The 17,301-nt window shown below is 48.3% G+C and overlaps 1 pseudogene across 1 annotated transcript in view; it reads right to left on the reverse strand.

Annotated features, from left to right (window-relative positions):
* Positions 1-6,274: 6,274 nt before the first annotated feature.
* The window catches only part of LOC111179682 (large ribosomal subunit protein eL33 pseudogene), a 482,236-nt pseudogene continuing 471,209 nt past the window's right edge, over positions 6,275-17,301 (reverse strand). The window contains exon 7 of the transcript XR_016390866.1: positions 6,275-16,821. The product of XR_016390866.1 is annotated as a large ribosomal subunit protein eL33 pseudogene (transcript). The remainder of the gene's footprint in view (positions 16,822-17,301) is intronic.

Genomic DNA, 17,301 nt, shown 5'->3' on the forward strand with positions numbered 1-17,301 from the left:
AGGGCTTAGTCTCGACCTTACACAGAATACGCGCTCCATAACTCAAGACTGTGTCATGAGTAGGAGTCATATACTAGTAATATAATAGTCATAATACTAGTAAGCATGGCAGGACTAGTACCCATGGTGGTAAAATTAGTAATTACAGTGGTAGTAGCAACAGCAGCAAGTAGTGCTACTAGTTGTAATGGTGCTAACGGTAGTAGTAGTACTGGTAGTAACAATAAGGTAATAGTGGGGGTAGTAATGGTGGTAAAGAAGTACCCGAGTCCCAGTCCTCATTACCTGTGTGACGTAAACCAAGTCAGTTAACGTCTCTGAGCCACAGGCTCATCGTTTGTAAAATGGTAGTAAAATCACCTAACCCTCATGGATCTTGTCTGTATCAAACCTTACTTTGTAGGTAAAGCTCTGTCTGGCCCACAGCAGGCTCAGAAAGCATCCATTTCCTTCCCTATCAGCCTCCACCTATTTCTACTCTCTTGCTTACTCCCTGCCCTGAGCTTCTGAGTCTCTTCGTGACTGCACGTCTGGAATCTGTCTTTGTGATTGCTATAATGGGAAAAGCACCAGATCGGGAGGCTGGTGAATGGGGTTTGATGCTGGGTCAAAGACCTACAACTCGTATCTCCATCCCAGGGCTGATGGGAAGACTAAGTGAGAAGATGCAAGTAAGCCCTTCCCACGGGCCTGGTCGCCACAGGCGTTCTATGCCCGATGCCTCTAGAAAAGGCCCTTCACTGTCCTGACCTCAGTTTCCCCGTGTACACGGTGGGAGTCTATTTAAAGTGAGCACCAAATCAAGGAACCTGCTAGAGCACTTCTTAGGACAAAGGGCTTCCATTGTCTCTCCATTCACAGAGCCTGATATAGTCCCTTGCACACAACAGGCGTCCAGTTAACAATTCTTCCATCATTCGGGCCTCGTAAGAATTCCCTTCCACATCACCACAATTAAGAGGCCACGTGGTGTTTTCTGAGTGAGTATCTCCAGCATCAAGGGGTTCATCACCCTGAGATTCAGCCCGCGTCCTCGTTAAACAATTAGAGTTTTCAGACGTGCAGTTGAAATCTACATCTTCATAAATGCCACCCTTCAGGCCAGGCCTTCGGAATCCCATGAAACACTCTGGTGTGGCAGTGCTCCAAGCGTCCCATTAGCTTCGCTCAGCCTCCCTTTTTTACTGGCTAGACGACCCCAGTCCCTTAACCGTTATGTTCAAGACACGGCTCATTCCCTTACCAACCCAGCAAGCACCGAGTACCTGCGCAGCAGGCCAGGCCTGTGCCGGCACTTAGGAACACAGCGACGGCAAACGACAGGCCCTCCGTGCAGAGCGAACGACCCCGCTCACAAGTGTCTGCTGTGACTTGGCTACCCTCCCAGCTTCCTACTCTGGATTCCCATCCACAGGTGCAGGCCCTGGAGCTGAGCCCCAGCCCAGGCAGTCGGACCAGTTCAGAGAGACATCCGACCCCTAGCCCAGCCCCAGTATGTAGTAAATATCCAGGAAGGTATGTTGAATGAATATTTCCTACCTGGATATCACCTTCCTCCTTCTAAAGGCATATGGTCACTAATGTTCTTATCTTATAGGAAAGGCCAAGCAAGCAGCCGACGTGGAATGGGTCCCACAGGACAGAGTTTGAGCATTTCTGACTTGGACCAGTGAATCTAGGAGTGTGCAAAGCCAGAACACAAGAGAGCAGGAGTCTGCTAGCCAGACAGGAGGCTGACAGGGGTCTGAGCACTGAAGGACAGCATGAGATAGAAGTGTCTGGCAGGAAGGTTGATGCCAGCACCCTAGGGTGGAGTAGGGGGGCTGTGTGCTCATGCAGTGAGCTGGGGGCAGCGTCAGAGAGTAAGGACAGAGAGAGTAGAGGGGGAGAGTCAGGTGAGCAAGCTGGAGGGAATGGCTGTCAGCAACGGGGAAAGTGATGCAACTTCTGATGGACACGTGTGTCCCCGGGGCCAGCTGTGGGTGTGAAGGTCAGAGGCGCGTGAGCCTGGGCTGTGGCAGCCACCACCTGGGCTTCCTGGAGCAAATCAGGAACTAGGAGATAGAACAAGTGAGGGAAAGGCGGAGGCGTGGGGGAGAGATGGGGAGAGAGAGGAAACAGTGAGGGTAGGGAAGAAGAGAACAGGAGATAGGGTGGGTAAGACCAAGGAGATCGATGGCGTACGCGAACATTAAACAGCAACCTTGCGAGCACTTTCATAAACCTGGTTTATTGCGTAAGTCATCTTTACCATAAAATAGATTTCCAGTTCCCTCCACCCCAGTCTCCCAGCTCTGGGGCCTGATAAACGCAGCCGTGTGGCCGGTGTAATCTGAGCCTCGTAAATCCGCGGGCTCCGCTGGCTTCACGCCAAGCCCAGGTCGAACTTCCAGGGGGCCCTGGGGCTGGAAGCACCCCACCCTGCCCAGAACACGCCCCCCACACAGACCCCAGAAATAGATGCTAATATCCACGGAAGAAAAGAGTGCTGGTCACGTGTTCATTTTTTAGCTGGGGAAACCCACCTCTGCAGGAAGCGGCATAAAGAGAGCATCATGGATTTGGAAGAAACACCTGAGCCCATCACTTAAAGCGCCAGTCACCCGAACACTCCTACCCTTCTATCTGACACGGGAAGCGGCTGGTTGAGGGCAAAGAGACCAGAAGGGCATTCCAACATGTAGTCAGAAGCGCATCGGGGGCTACCATGGAAGACCAGCTCATTCTCTGTAATACTGAATCCAGAGACTAATCTTAGGGGATTTACAGAGCAACTTGTGAAAATAGTTTTTGATTCACGGGCCCTCATATCGGTTCAACCTGAGAATACTGTTCACTAAAGTTATAGCTCCTAATATTTCCCCATTAAAGTCTGACACACACTTTAAGTTGAATATAGAACCATACTGAATATATGTACACACATATTTGAATATATACATATGTGTAATATGTACATATGTGTGCATATATACACATATATATGAATATATATGTATGCATGAATGAAATAATAGTAGACATTCCGTCTCCACACTCCTGTTGAGTTTTGAGTCCAGACTGATTTCTGCACACGGTGAACAAGAAGAGAATGGCATGCAGTTGCAATGCAGCACAAATACACTAATGTGGGTCTGACGGCTGGCTGCTTTGATTTATGAATTCATCCAGGGAAAAACCAAAAACATTTATTCACAGAGGTTAAAGGTAAGACCCAAAAGAAGAAATGCAAACGACCAATCCACACATGAAAAATTGCTCAATCTCTTGAATAATTAAAGAAAGAAAACTGAACCAGTAATAGTTGTCTTTTAATTTGACAAAGACTAATAAAAAGTGATAATACTCCAAGCTGGCAAGGCTGTGATGAGACAGTTCCTCTCATTCACCGATGAGGCAAATGGAAATGTACATGGGTACCCACTGCAGTCTGGGGTGTCTACTAATAAGCTTGCAATGGTTTAGTGGACCCAGTTACTGTCAGTAAAGAGAGAGCTTTGTTTTCTTATATAATTGCAAAGTCTAGGGATTACCCAGGACAAGAAAGTGATGCTCCAACATGAGGCATGGGGAAAAGAGAATCGGGGAAATGAGAAGAGGCTGGAGCAGTGAAGAAAAGGACCTGACCTGTCCAGAAAAGAGACATTTTCCAGAACCACTGGGGCTAAAAGGTGTACAATTGCCCCATGAAGATCAGAACTCCTCTGCAGGTCACCTATCACTGTGGGCTGAGAGTGACATAGAAACCCCTCCCAAGAACATGTCTTGGTGGGGATCCAGGCAGCCTCAGTCAGTCCCCGTATTGTCACGAAGCAAAGGAAGACCTTCAGGAAATATTATAAAGCACCAAACCAAGCGGGGTCCCTGGTAAGCCTGGGGCCTGACTGGGGAGAACAGGATAGCACGCCCTGAAAGCTCCCTAAGAACCCCAAACCCAAGGGGGCTTGTTGCCATCTGGGACGGCACTTCATCATGCACGGACTTCCCTAAAGTCCGGCTAATGCCTTTCCAGCTGCCAGCCTGGGTTCTCAGCAGTGCTGCCCGCCGCCAACAGCAGGCAACATCTAGTTATCTCATGTGTCCCTGGACTTACGCTTGTGCCACACAAAAAAGATCTTCTCCAATACAGATACAAATGCAATTTTGACGAGGGAAGACAAGTTAGGAGCGATTTCAAGGTGCCAATCAACTCACATATCTGTTCAGGTCCCTGATGTGGTCGCTCTACTGGCTGTAAGGTTTTCTCACCTTCTCTTCATACAAAAGAAATTAAGCTCAGATTTATAAACAAAGTCCCTGATTACGGCTGCATTGTGTTCACACTTGATATGCATATTTTGAGGGTTTTCTAATACTATTTGGCCAGAGGCTATTCAGAAACTCCTTCGCTGAAGAAGCCATGAGCCTCCCCTTGGTTCACTGAACCTCAGTGATGCTCCAGGACCAGAGGGCTGAAAAAGAAAACCTCAACTAAACAGAAGTGAACCACCCAAGAACCTCAAGTTGCTGGGATTGATTTCTATTTCTATATTTGAATCTGCTGAGAATGGGCTTAACTAATTCGATATACTCCTTCAACGAAGGTTTACTGAGGTCCCGCCAAGCCTTCTCCTGGGTGCTGAGGATCAAGCAGTGAAGCAGAGGAAACATCCGTGCCTGCAGAGACTCTGCATCTTAGTGAGAGGAGGACAGAGGCGACACACAGAGTGAATACGTCAAGATTCAGGGCCTCCTTGTCTCCCCAATTCTCCATTTCTCCTCGCCCCATGGCAGGAGACACAAAACTGTTGCTCAACGCTTCAGCTCCACTCAAGGTCCTGGGAGTCACCACAGGCTCAGTCAGACCCTGAGAAAGCATTACTTCTGCACCCAAAGGGCCTGGTGTGCAGGCAGCCCGACTTCTGCCTTGTTCTGACATGGTAGGGACCAGTAGCAGGGCTCTGGCTCAGTAAAGGAATCTGAGACACATGCCATAGCCTGGGCCCCCAGACCAGGCCAGAGCACCGTCAGCAGGCCCTCACAGAAACAGGTTCATAAGAGAACACAGAGAGCTTGGTTTCAGACATGCTGTATTTGAGGTACAACCAGACACGAAGGTTGAGGTGTCCAGTGGGCTTTGAGACCTCCCAGGTCTACAGGTAAGGACCTGGCATGGAGATGGGGGTGGCGGGAGGAAACTCCAACATGGAGGTCTTTCTTGAAACCCAGGTAAGACGTCAACAAAGGATATACTACAGAGAAGGAGAAGAAGAGATCCCAATATGTTGAGAGGAAACTGGCTTTTAGGCGAGTGAAGGAGGGCGAGAGGAGAGAGAGCTTAGATGTGGGGCACAGCCCAAGGGATTCCTGAATGTCACCGAAGGTAAAGCTCTGGGGAAAAGAGAGGAAGTGAAGAGCACCAGCTCAGGGGTGCTGAAATGGAGCCACTGGGTTTGGCAACTTGGACCTTTCCAAAGCCTTTCAAGAGAGGTTCCAATAGAAGGAGGGCAGTCATCTTACAAAGGGAAGAGGGGACACAGTATCAGAAGGCCAAGGAAGCAAGTGTGCAACTCAGCTCAGTAAGTCTGGGGTAAAAAGAAGGGGGGGGAAGGCTCTGGAGGAGGTGGGATGAGAAAGAGCTTACATGAGCTCTCAGGCTGAGACCTTGAACAAGCTAAAGAGGAAAGATCTGCTGGGAGGGAGATCCCACAAAAGGCAGGAGTTGCCTGGAGGAAGAACACAGATGCTTTCAGCTGTGAGTAATGAAGTGTCTCACAAAAGGGGCTTCAACAATAGAACCTTCTTTTTCACACCAAAAATGTACAGAGCGTCAGTCCCATCCTTTAGGAAGCTATGGAAGTGCTAGAACAGGAAGTACTTTTCCTGCAATCGTGATCCAAGTGACATCAAATGGACACAGTTGGCATGGGAACCAGAAAGCTTGAGGGGCTCCATTTTCAGAATTCATTTCACAACTGTATCTGCATTTTGTGTGGTGTGGATGGTAACTGTGATGCTTGGGCCAGTGCAAGGACAAAAACGTATTTCCTAGTGAGCTTCCTAATACTTTCTTCACTGGATAATCAGTACTTTTGTTTTTGGACATCAAACATATTTTCATGAATCATTTCCCATCCAAATGTGACCTACAAATGTGGCTCAGTGGTAGCTTTGTTGTTGAGGGGGTCCATGTTTTGTATGCAGGGCCATCAGCAGAACTAATGCATCAAGGTCCCGTGTATATTCCCACTCTCTTCCCCCCCAGGCAGCCCCATCCTCCTGCTAAAGATCTGATTCCAATATCTGGGGCCGACAGCACTTTGCCCGAAGCGATGAATCACCCTCATTAAGTTAGGGTTGGTCACCTTCAGGTGACTATTTATTTTGCCCTGTGCCTACGGACTGAAGATTTCATTGATTATTAACTTCAGCGAAAACAGGCCTCAAGCATCAATTCTGGCTTATCCCATCAACACTTAGGGATGGAATAGGAACCAATGGGTGGAAGGCATGGGGTGTGGGAGGAGTTTCTAACAGCCAAATGACCCCAGAATGGGACCAGTGATCTTGCAAGGAAATGATTTCTCCTTACTGGGTTGGTTGGAACATCTGAAAGTTTTCCCAGTTTCTCCTAATACCCTTAGGGCCAAGGCAATGTGAGGACATGGAAATGATGCTGGGCTCTCATGTAAAGCTTTTATTCCTACGTGGCATCTCCATCACTGACAACCTTAGTCTACCTGATCCCAGTGGACTTGGCCGCCCAGGATGTGACATTCAAACCCCATCATTCCCCTGAGTCCACACCTAAGAGCTGGGGGACCCAGAGCCCTGACTCTCCCAGAAATGGCCCTGCCAACCATTTCTCACTGCCCACTACCCATTTGAGAGCCACTGTCTAGCATTAGACCATGGAGCCACCGCTTTTATACCTCTCCAGGTGATTCTAATGAATATACAATTTCAAGCCACTTGTTCTCAGGGCAAATGAGAAACTCTATGATAACACGGTGGTTGGTCCTTGATGACCTGGAACCTGCCCAGGTGGTTAGTCTCATCTCTTAATGCTTTGCTGTCTTCAATTTCCAGCAGCACTAAATGCTTACAATTCCCTGTGTGAACCTTATGTGTGGAGCGTGGAGAGATCTGAGACAAAGCAGACTCCAAGACCTGCTTTCATGTGAATCCTTAGTGCGTTAGGACGAGGGGAAGCCCAACAGGACTCAGTCTGGCCTTCTGGGTCTTCTCTGCCCAGTTAACAGGATTTTATCACCCTGTGGCCTTTTGCTCCCTTTCCTTGTGTTTGTGCCATGCACACACCTTACTTGGACCTTTGTGGGTGGCTATGGCTGTGAGCCATGCAGAACTGTTCTTCAGTTCTCTAATCATAAACCACTTAACAGAGCCCCGATGCCACCATTATTTCTATTATTTCTGTGTCTGCCTCTCACAGGAATCTGAGAGCTATTCGAGGGTGGCCCATGGTTCTCAGCACGGAACCTGGCATATAGGAGGTACTCAAACAATTGCTTATTCATAAGAAATTAATATACGAGGAGTGTAACTTCCCAGAGGCTGTGCGGGATGGAGGCATGACAAAAGGAGAAAGTTTTTCAGTTTCTATGACAAATCTGAGGAATAGGGGTTTGACACTCAGAATTCATAATATTCTTTCCAGTTTGCCTCCTTCCTCTCCAGAAGAGATTGGACTCAAACCCATACTTGCACATTCTAGGCCACCCTAACACCTATAACCATGACAACTGTATTATATTTGCAACGTTAAGAATTTGTTGTGCAACTTTCCAAACTTCACCAAAGAAGAGCTCTAGAAATATCTATTGACTGACGGACCACGCGACTGCACGAGAGAGACTGTTTCCCAAGAGTGGGCCCAGGCTCCAACGAGTCATTCTGTCCACATACCATGAGCCATCTGCTTCTGGGTCACCACCATCACCCTATTCCATAGTTCAGCATTCCTTCTGAGCATCACTGCAATAAGATGTCACTGGTACCATCAACCAGGTCTTGAACGAATGCTGTTGGGGGACTTTTACTCTAGATCCAATCTTGTGCAAGCCTGACCCCCTTCTCCCATCACTCCCAGACCCGCCCCTTCACACTCAACCTCACCCACTCCAGGCTCTTCCCAAACCAGATGAGAACACACTATACAAGGGGACAGTCACGGGTCCGGTTGCCCAGGAAGCAAATGCTGAGCTGTTGAGCAAGCTGGATGTTTATTAAGATGAACTTCAGATCAAAACGTGGGGAAGGGAAGGGAACAGAAGTAGGCAGCAGAGGGAGACATTCAGCAAACCCAGTGACAGATTTTGCTGACCCCACGGGAAGCTGTGGAGTTAGGACTGACCGTTCGGCACTGCTCCAGGCTGAGCTCAAATACTTTATACTCCCATGGCGACTATTCAATATTAGATTGGGCACCCCAAGAAGGCGCAAGATCTCAGGTGTGTGTTTCTGCAAAAGGAGGCTGACAGATAGCAAGGCTGTCTGCCAACAGTCCTTTGGCAGCTGGGACAGTAAGTCCTCATTGAAGGGGGGACCTCAGAAGCTCATCACGGCATGTACCCCAGAAGAGTAAAGAGTTTAGTTTATCTCCTCCAAATGTAGGGAACCAGCACACCCTTCAAACTCAAGTCACTCACTCAGGGCAACCAACACAGGAGCTGGCTGCATACTGTGGATCCCAGGAGGGGCCCTGCCTTCCTTCCAACCGTCCCCTCGTAACCCCACCATGGGGCGTTGGCCTCCATCTTCCTGTCCAGCCTTTCTAGTTCTCTTCCCAGTCACTCAGGGCACCCAGCCTCTCTCCACTCTGCCGTAAGTGGATGAAGCACAGACAGCCACGCCACTGCACCTATCTGCCGCCGATTTCCACCCGCTCCCTACCTTTCACTTGTCTACAGTGTTGACCCTTGTCAGACACCAAGGCCTGCTTGGTCCCACACAGAGCTCACTCCATCATCCCATGGACAAGGAGCCCTGGGACAGCAGCACAGCCAGGCTCCCAGTCGCCCCTTCTGGCCACATCCCGTTGCCCACCCAGCAGGAGCTCATTTCAGATGACAGCACACCCTCATGATGGATGTGGCTAAAGGTGAGATTACAAGAGATTTTGAGGGGGCTTTCAGTGACAGGCCTGCAAAGTTGAGGATAAGTTACATTTATAATACTACCCAGGCCCAAGGACATTAATTAGTAACTGAAAGAAACAGGGAAAGGTGCAGAACCACAAATCTATCAGCAACTGTCACTCCTTAACCACTTAGTGACCCACTCATCCGTCCCATCAGTAAGCACAGGCTGATACCCACTTCGGGCCAGTCTCATACTGGGTTCTGGGGACATGAAAATCAAGAGGCCTGGACGGCAATTCACGTGTGCTCTTTCCCCCGTGTTTCCACTTTATCTCGTGAAGGCCACATTTCCATCCACTTTTCCCATGCAGGGAAATGCCTTAGAGGGAACACTGGTCCTCTCTCTGCCTTCTTACTCCCCGATTCCTGTGGAAGGAGGAATGTCTAACCCAACTGGTCAATTTAGATTCAATTGCCCTCTGCCATCCAGGCTCTGGCACCACACATTCTCCTCCTCCTTCCTGCCTCGCTATTCTGAAACCAGCAGGGCAGGACCCCTCTCAGAAGACAAACCCACCACTCGCCCTCTCTCCCCCTTCTCTACTCCCCTACTGATTTCTATGCTTGATGCAGGCAGGCCTGCAGTCCTATTTCACAAGGTTAGGAATCTGGAGTCTACAAGTCATGCTACTTTTCTCATAGTTCGCTCACGTCTGCAGATCCTAAAGTTTAAATACATAATATAATGTAACAAGTAGGAGATACCACTTGGTCCCAAGTCTAAGCCACAAGCTCCTACACAGTTCACTAGAATCTCTAGGTTTGATGGTTACTGAGTGTTTTGCAAGCATTACCAAAGTAGATAAAGGGATCCCCATTCAATAATCAGCTCTTTGTGTACATATTCATTAATGGTCAAACTTTGAATGGGAAGAATGCAGGGCTTCTTTTGCTCCAAGTCCCTAAGAAGACATAGTTTCTACTGTCCTGAAGTTTACAGTCTAAGGGTCAAAAAAAACCAAAAAGACTATAAAAATACAGCAAAAATATACCTAACCCAGCCTGAGGGAGGCATCGGTATAGGCTTTTTGGAAGCAATAAATGCAGAAAACAGACTTACGTGATGAATAAGGTAAATGAAGGACACGGAGAAAGAGGGGATGTAGTCCAGACAGAGGAGCTGCATTGTCAAGCGTTCAGGGTTCAGTTATGGTGTGATGTGAGGGAAGAGCCATAGGTGGTTGAGGCTGGCGTGGGAGAGCTTGCATCCCGTCAGATTAAGCTCCTGCGACACTTGCCCTTGCAGGGGGTAAGGAGGAAGTTCGTATTTTATCCTCTGATTCGTATCTAAATCCCTGAGGATACACCTGGAGTATTAAGCTCTTATTGTTCACCCACGAGGTATTCACCTATAGTCTTGTTTGGCTGTCACGTCTTGGAAAGCAGACCAGACCTGAGCTCCCTTCAATGTTCTGAGTGAGATGTAAACGCCAGTCAAACCAGGCCAATGCACTTCATATACTGGAATGGTTTTGAGCTTCCCAGCAGGTAGAGGCTCCAGGAGAAGCCTTAGGTGAAGAATAACCGTTTACAGCCAGGCCTCTATCACCTTCCGTTTTGCCTACCCTCCACCTTGTCTGACTGGTCTACTTGCTTCTGTCTGATCCTCTTTAATTTAGCCGTCAAACCAGCCACACTACAAATCATACCACGTCAGAATACAATGCTTCAATAGTTCCCCAATGCTGTCAGGACAAAGCCCAATTTCTTTATTATGATGCCACAGGTTGCATTCTTCTAAACATAGACCCTGAGACAACAGTTAACATATAGAAGTGTATTAGGGGACTTCCCTGGTGGCTCAGTGGTTAAGAATCCGCCTGCCAATGCAGGGGACACAGGTTCGAGCCCTGGTCCAGGAAGATCCCACATGCTGGGGAGCAACTAAGCCCGTGCGCCACAACTACTGAGCCTGCACTCTAGAGCCCGAGAGCCACAACTACTGAGCCCAAATGCCACAACTACTGAAGCCCACGCACCTAGAGCCCGTGCTCCACAACAAGAGAAGCCACAACAATGAGGAGCCCGCGCACCACAACAAAGAGTAGCCCCCGCTCGCCGCAACTAGAGAAAGCCTGTGTGCAGCAATGAAGACCCAATGCAGCCAAAAATAAATAAATAAATAGAAGTGTATTAGGGAGTGCCCTTGGGATCAATCCATGTGGAAGGGAAGTGGGGGAAGGAAGAAGAATTGAAGAGAAGCTGAGGAGGTATGATGCAGTCCTAACAAAGGCCTCAGTCAACTCCAAGGGAAGCTCCAAAGCCAGATGACCTTTCAAGAGTTGAACCAAGTTGGGCAAAGGGACCAAGCCTTAATACGTACATGGCAACAAGTCTTGGATACAGACCACCCGGAGAGAGGGGGCATGACCTGGGACAAGGTAGCTTGATCCAAGGCAAATTCCTAAAAGAAGCTGATAGCTGGGGGCTGTCTGCCAGTAGTATTCCCAGCACTTGGAGGAAGAAGGCCATCAGACCTGAGAGAAGATCTGAGTGATACATCACAGCAACTACCTCTTGGCGTTCAATGACTCTTATGATTTTTATGACCTACTATATTAGTTTTCGGGCTGCCATAACAAAGCACCACAGACTGGGTATCTGAAACAACGGAAATGTATTTTTTTCTAGCTCTGTATGGCTAGAAGTCTGAGATGAAGCTGTGAGAAGGGTTGACCTCTCTTCTTGGTTTATAGGTGATCATCTTTCCCCTGTGTCTTCACATGGTCTTCCACGTGTCTGTGTCCTAACTTCCTTTATAAGGACAACCGTCACATTGAATTAGGGCCTGCCTTAATGACCTCATCTTTTCTGCGCTACCTCTTTGAAGACTGTATCTCCAAACACAGTAACATTCTGAGGTCCCAGGAGTTGGGACTTCGACACACAAATTTTGAGGAAGCACAGTTCAGCCTTTAACACCTGCTTACCTCTTATCATTTTCCACCATCAACTGTTCTCCAAACACCTCTGGTCAAATCACATCAAAAAACTGATTCTTTTTCTTCCTCTGAATTTTATTTGCTTACTTTTAAACAAGTTAAATCTCTAAGGGATGCAACCCCACATGGATTCTATGGCCAATGGCCTTAGCAGGAAGCTTGCTTCAGAATTTGGCCCAAACCAGGCTACTGTTCCATGGAAGTGGGTTATCTTTCCCTGGATGACTCTGGTTTTGTTTGGTTTGTCTCCAAAAGTCACTATTTTGTTTTCCCTAGATAAAATTTGGGTTCACGTCAGGCATAAACACTTTCAGTTTTAAGAAGAGCTGTGTGCTCCCTCTGATTTGCAAGACCTTGCTTACTGCCAGCAAAAATGCCTTGGACCACAGCCTTCCAGACATAATTGGTGTTTGAGAAGTCATGATCCCAGCAGGCCTCCACAGGGTCCAACATGGCAAAAAGAGAACTACTGGCTGGTTCTGGAAGATGCTGTGCTGGTCTACACCTCTAGGCTCTGTCCATGCTCTGACCTCTGCCAGAAACGCTCTCCCCACTTTGCCCAGAGAACATCTTCACCTGACCCATGTCTCCTTCAAGAGCCAGCTGATGTGCCCACTCCACTCTGAAGCCTTCATCGCAGTGTCCTGTCTCCTTATGTCCTTTCTCTCACACTCCATGATGATAAACGGTTGCCTCAGAATCTCTAGTATGTACCAGGCATCAGTAAATGTGTGTTGTTTGCGTGGGTGGTTCAAGGTTGGTGCCAGGGATTCTCTCCTGGCCGTGGCCCGTATTTTCTCACCAGCTTTGACCTCAGTGTGGACGTCTTTTACATATTTGAATGCTTTCACTCTGGGTAAAGGCAAAGTGGATCTGGGCACCGTACTTCCTAGTCTCTATTTGTGGTAGGCAAAATACTGACTCTTCCAAAAACGTCCTAATCCCTGGAATTTGTAAATAGGTTACATAGCACAGGGGAATTAAGGTTGCAGTTGGAATTGAGATTGCTAATAAACTGACCTTAAAATAGAAATATTATCTTGGATCATCCAGAAGGGCCCAACGCAATCCCAAAGGCTCTCAAAAGTAAGAGTGGCGCAGAAGGGAGCGTCAGGCGGAGAGATGGTGGAAGAACAGTCAGAGAGATGCAACGCTGCTGGCTTTGAAGATGGAAAAGGGGTATAGTGAGCCGAGTAATACAGGCAACCTCTAGCAGCCGGAAAAGGCAAGGAAGTGGATTCTCCCCTAGAGCCTCTGTAGATGCGGCCCTGCTGACACTGTGATTTTAGCCCAATGAGACGATGTCAAGACTCCTGACAGGACGGTAAGATAGTAAGTTTGTGTTGCGTTCAGTCCCTAAGCTTGTAGTAAGTTGTTTCAGCAATCAAAAACTTACACACCATTCTAAACAGACCTCTTCTCATCACTGCCCTCGTGCCCCAGTCCTACTTCATATGTGCCAGGGAGGGATAGCTTGCATTACCAACATTTGGGGAGGTTCCTGATTCAAGGACCTGGGCCTCTGAAGACCCATGAGGAGCCATAATAGTAAAGCATTTGGTGAGTTTCATTGAAGGGATGTTCTGTGCAGACATTATGACAGGACGTATGTGATTATACAGGATCAAATATGCTCCAGCTTGTTCACAGTCTGTAGGATAGAAGAGGTATGCAGGTAGTGGCCAAACGAAGGTTACTAAGGGGGCAGCTGTTCCTAACGGGGATCTGTTGGGACACAGTTACTAGAATCTCACTGTCTTCTAAAGCAACTCACCCTGAGAATTTTCCAACGGGTTAAGAGTTGGTACAATGAATTACCTAAAGGGGCGTGATCCTCCTGTCTGGAGAAAGTGGGGCTGCCACCGGGTAATATTTAGAAGGTAGGTCATTCTTGTAGGAGAAATGGCAGGAAACGGCTCGGTGCTGGCAGTGCTCTGCCAGAGGTGCGCCTCAGAGGTGCTAGTCTTACAAAAATCAACATGCAAGTTGACGGTAAATCTTGAAGAGGATGCAGTACAGAAACACCGGAACACAGATCATGAGCGGGAGAAAACCAGGGGAAAAGTGTCAACGAGTGAGGGCACGATCCAGACCCTGGAGGACCGATGGGGCGATAGGGAGCCACGACAGATTCCGGAGGAGAGGAGGATGCAGTGCAGGCTGAGGGTGCTGCTGTGGGTGGGCAGAGACAAGGGAGAAGGGGAACCTTGGTAATTACCAGCTTCCGCTCTGAAGCCCCATCACTGACTTTTCCTACCATTCCCAGTGCATCGAATCTGACAGTTCGGGCGCTGTTTTTTTAGTTAACATTGACAAGATTGGGAACTTCAGTCACTTAATTTCCATTAGTCTTTGAGGATGATGCACTGACTTTTTAAACAAAACGAAAAAGAAAAGAAAAAGCAGTCTGTAAATAGATTCTCAAAACTTCCCTCTCATCCGCAGCTCACCTAACCAGACCAACCAAATCCTGCATTTAAAGGTAAATAACGAGCGTGTAGATATTAAGCCATTTTTACTCCTCTATTAGGTGCCTGAGAGACTAATGATATTTTAACAAATAAGCTGTGACATTCTCGTAGCCTAACATCAAAATGTAGGTATGGGTCTATAAATTGAAGGATAATCATAAATAAAACAGTAATATCTACAGAGCTCCTTGCATCGTTCCTGGCGTCTTCACACTCATTTGTGTGGTTGGACTTCACAAGCACTGTGTGGAGTTGGCCTAACAGAGACTCAGAGAGCTTGAAAGCCAGGCATCAACCCCAGGCGGCATTGCTCAAAACCCTTTGCTCTTTACCCAGAACCACAGTGCCTCTTCTGTTTGAACAAATGTCACGCCACATGCGAGAAGAAACATGACATGCAGCCCGATGATACAACATCCAAGCTCAAGTGGCCGGCAAGGCCAAGACAGAATACTGACTTCCCGCAAAGCCAAAGTGGGCACAGGCCCCCTTGGAGCCCATGACCTTATTCCAGGTCTAGAAATGCTGAAATGGAGGCTGCCAGCAGAGAAAAGGCTTGGATCATCTGGAAAATGTATCTGGTGTGAAGAATGCAATTGCAGTTTCCTGAACTGTAAGGCATCACGGACTATTTCACACCTAGTTCAATCCCAGCATCAAGGATTATCGTGCAAACGCCGGCCAAGCAGATCCCACCACATCCCCCGACCAGGCCTGTTCCAGACCAGCAGAACTAGGGGTAGGAGGGGGGCCAGAGCTTTGCTGCTAGGAGCTAAAGCAGTGAGCTCTGAAATGAGCTCTTAACAGCTCTCTTTCTGCTCCATCCAAAATGCCATCTTTCAGCTGGGTTAATTGGACTGACGGGCACCCATGGCTGCAATGACCTTTGCCATCAGTGTCAACGTGGCGCCCACCATGCAGGCACAAAAAATGCAACCCTGCAGGCCACTGCAATGCAACCAGCACACCAGTTCTTCTGGGGAAATGGCATTTCCTTGTCAGTTAAAAAATATATGGGATCTAGGAGAGGAGAAATCAACAGGTTTGGATGCATAGACCAGGCACAGTGCCGAGCTTTTACCAATATTTTCTCCGTGCTTTCTGTGAACAGTGTGCCAAGTTGTTACAAAAGTCCAGGGCAAAGAAAAGGAAACTGAGGGTCCAAGAGTATAAGCAACTCCCCCATGGCCATAGAGCACCCCTCTCATTTACAGGTTAAGAACAGCTCATTTGTGACATCCAAAGTACGTCACGATGTGGCCCCTGCCCACAAGGATAGCACAACTAGGATTAAACCCAGGCCCACCTTTTTCCAAAACCCATGTTCCATGTATTTTTTGAAGGATCCAAAGACTAGCCGCCAAATAAACAAGAGAATATAGATATTTCTACCGCCCCACGCTGTGCTCTTAAATGATGGGTCAAACAGAGAGGAAAAAGGCTTTCAACCAGAACGAGGGGAAAAAAAGAACCAACTGAGATAATTGGACAAAGGTGATGAACAACCAGAGTATTCTCCATATCATTTGCCTGGATCCAGACCTCACCAGGAGGATTATTCCAAAGAAAGTGACCACATGATTTGAAATGCATCTGGGGCACCCACCAACACCTCTTGGAAAATATGGCCCCAGGGAGACTGTACATCTTGGCCTGATGGGGGAGTGTGGTAAAGAGCACAGAAGCCCCCCACTCCCCCAGATCAATGCACGCCCTGCTCAGCTGTGCTTTTCCTGTGGGAGACACTCCCCTCTGTGATAGCAGCAGTGCACGTCAAGGCTGTTCCCTCCCCTGCTCCAGTTCCAACCACTGATGGCTGTGACTTGAACCCTGTGCCGGGGCTGGCCTCCAGTTAGTTATAGACACAGAGCCTCGGCACCAGGAAGCTGAGTGCCCCCCACAAGGCTGAGTAATATACCCAACGGGAAGCTTATCAGCCCTTTGAAGCCCAGAGCTGACTTGGCCAGTATGGATGGTGGTGGAGCTGGTGGGGCAGAGTGACACTTCAGCTGTCATTTGGGACCAGGTCAATGTTTCACAGACGACTCGTCCCTGTTTTATCATCTTCCCCCCACCCCAACCAGCCATAATCCTGGGGGACAGCATCACGCACGTGCACAGAGCTGACTCAGCCATCTGCCATCAGGGTGTTATGCACAGCGGTTGAGAGCGGAAAACATCACCTACCTTCACAGCCCAGCCTCTAGCAGTGACTTGTTGTGGCTCCTGGATCAAGCCGCTTCTTCTCTCCGTGCCTCAGCTTCTCCTCTGTAAAACAGGGATTGTTATGAGATTTCATGAGAAAATCCACCCAAAGCATTTATGCTGTGTCTGACATGCCAGTGACCACTTTTACCTCCACATCAGCTACCACACCCAGGATCTTAAGGTCACTCACAAACTTTCTGGCTCTGAAATCCTAAAATCTAACATCTGACCACAGCCTATGTCTTTTCAGCTCCCTCAATCACCTGCCATCTTCTGTCTGGCCTTATCACGATGTCCAGTCCCTCGAGTGGTTCACCTTGAGCACCTCAACCTCCCCGCTTAACCCTTCCCTTCATTCCATTCTTCTTTTTAAATTTATTTATTTTATTTTTGGCTACACTTGGTCTTTGTTGCTGCACCGGGCTTTTCTCTAGTTGAGGCGAGCGGGGTCTACTCTTTGCTGCGGTGCGCGGGCTTCTCATTGCGGTGGCTTCTCTTGTTGCGGAGTGCTGGCTCTAGAGCGCAGGCTCAGCAGTTGTG

This window comes from Delphinapterus leucas, chromosome 20, assembly GCF_059928025.1.
Source record: "Delphinapterus leucas isolate spDelLeu-1000000601 "Yukka" chromosome 20, BTC_Dleu_Yukka2, whole genome shotgun sequence".
In the NCBI taxonomy this organism is placed as follows: Eukaryota; Metazoa; Chordata; class Mammalia; order Artiodactyla; family Monodontidae; genus Delphinapterus; species Delphinapterus leucas.